The sequence below is a fragment of the Montipora capricornis genome, chromosome 10, assembly GCF_036669925.1.
Source record: "Montipora capricornis isolate CH-2021 chromosome 10, ASM3666992v2, whole genome shotgun sequence".
In the NCBI taxonomy this organism is placed as follows: Eukaryota; Metazoa; Cnidaria; class Anthozoa; order Scleractinia; family Acroporidae; genus Montipora; species Montipora capricornis.
The window spans coordinates 71,809,360-71,811,859 of record NC_090892.1 but is presented as its reverse complement, the minus strand read 5'-3'; positions in this window follow the sequence as shown (position 1 = coordinate 71,811,859).

The window sequence follows — 2,500 nt, the reverse complement described above, 5'->3', positions numbered from 1 at the left end:
CAATTTTATTTATTTATTTATTTATTTATTTTTACAATTTAATGGCATCAAAGGCAATACATACTAATTAGAATAATATTAATAACCATATGGAACCATATGGATAATCCGTAAAGGAGTCCAGGGCCCCATAAAAAAAAAAAAAAACAGATCACCAATGAATAAACAACAGACAGACAGTGTTCCGTTCGTCATTACCTATAATCCTGCTTTACCTAACATATCCCAGTATAATTCACAAACACTCTAACGTGCTTTATTCATCTGGTCGCTGTAGAAATGTTTTTACTAATCTCCCTTTAGTAGCCTACCGGCGTTGTAAAAGGAAAGCAACAATCACTAATGACCCATGGGATTGGACTAATTTTAAAAAAATTCGCAATCAGGTCAACAACAAAATAAAAAATGCCAAAGAAATGTATTATAAAAGTGCTTTTAAGCATAGTAGCGGCAGTTCTCGAAAGACCTGGCAAACGATCAACGAACTCACTTCCAGGAACTCCTAATTCCATATTAAAACCTCAACAAGTGTCGGAAGCTTTTAATAAACATTTCGCTAGCATTGGTCCTAGACTTGCCGGTGAGATACATGCCGACACAAATGATTTTAGCTATAGGGACTTTCTTTCCGGCACTGACAAGCGTTTTGAACTTCAACCAATTGATAACAATAGAGTACGTTTTCTCTTATCCAAATTATGCACCTCAAAGGCGACAGGGCTCGATATGATATCTGCAAGACTCCTTAGGGAATGCTGACTTGAGTTCTTATTCACTTTGCGAAATTTTTAATTTATCGATAATCACTGGAGTTTTCCCAGAAGAGTGGAAGTGTTCCAAAGTTATTCCCTTGTTTAAACAAGGTGAAAGAGCGGATATGAATAATTATCGTCCCATTTCAATCATCCCCGTTGTGGCTAAGGTATTTGAACGGATTATCTACGATCAACTGTATGCTTACCTCTCTGATAATAACATGATCGCCACACATCAATCAGGTTTGCGATCTCTTCACTCAACCGTCACAGCTTTACTTGATGCAACTAATAATTGGGCTTATAATATTGATAAAGGAAATGTAAATGCTGTTGCTTTCCTTGATCTTAAAAAGGCGTTTGATACTGTTGATCATGCCATTCTGTTATCTAAATTAAGTTCCTATGGTGTTCAAGGGAATTCACTAAATTGGTTTAAGTCATATCTGGATAACCGTCAGCAAAAATGCTTTATTAATGGTTGCTTATCTGATAAGCTACCTCTTAGTTGTGGTGTACCTCAGGGAACAATTTTGAGTTCACATACATACATAAAAACATTAGTGACATTCTAGTTAGAGCTAAATTGCTGGATCCGGCTCGTTTCGGAGCAATAAAACTAGTTGCACCGACTGTCATTTTATTGAGGATGGCCTTAATCAATATACTTTTTATAGTACTAGACAAACCTTTAAAATCAAATCACATATCAGTGGCGGATCCAGACCTTGAGCTAAGGGGCTAAGGAGGGGGGGGGGGGGGGAGTGGCGGTTTTTTTGAGTGTGTGAACCCAAAAAAAGTTTTAGCCTCAATTTTTAACAGAGTATATACTTAAGTATTTTTTTTGCCAAAATAAGGGGGAGGCCCGGGCCCCCCGGGCCCCTCCCCTAGATCCGCCACTGCATATCACTTGTGAAACCCCTATTAAATGTTATTTACATGATTCAGTTCACTAAATGTAATCTTCAGTACATCGGAGAGACCAAACGTCGTCTTAAAGACCGTTTCAATGAACATAGGCGACCTATTATAAACCCCTTTTGTAGTTATACCCCCACTGCGGTTTCACGACACTTCCTGACTAGTGGTCACGCGGAGGATCACATGATCCTTATACCGCTCGAACAACTGCACACTAGTCGTGACTCCATCAGAAAGGCTCGTGAGGCATTCCTCATACACAGAGGAAAAACACTGGAGCCTGCAGGCCTTAACAGAAGAGATGAAATGTAATTTAGTTTAGCTACTTTTTTATTTTCTTTTGTTTATTTTACCTTGTTATCATGTATTATTATCTTTCCTCTCTTTTATGCATTTCCGTTTTTATTAATTTTACACATCACGTAGCCTTTTTATGTCATTTCCGGTAAATATAAAGATCTTGTAACAAGCGTTTATCCATTCAATAAACCTGAAGAAGGCTGGTGTTGGCCAGCCGAAATATTGTAGCAACGCCTATATCCACGTTGTCTTGACCAACCTTTGCAGCATATTTTCTATTAATGAATATATACTAATACAAAATACGAAAATACAGTAGTTAAATCGAAATAAAATCAATAATTCAACAATGGATAACTAATTTAATGTATTGTCCAAAAAAAACTTCTTAGCTCCCCGCTTAAAAATATTTACACTTACTGCCTTACGAATATCGTAGGGAAGAAGAATCCAGGAGTCAACTATCCTGTGAAAAAAACTATATTTGAGTGGATTTGTTCTTGCATATTTCTTTTTAAGAGATA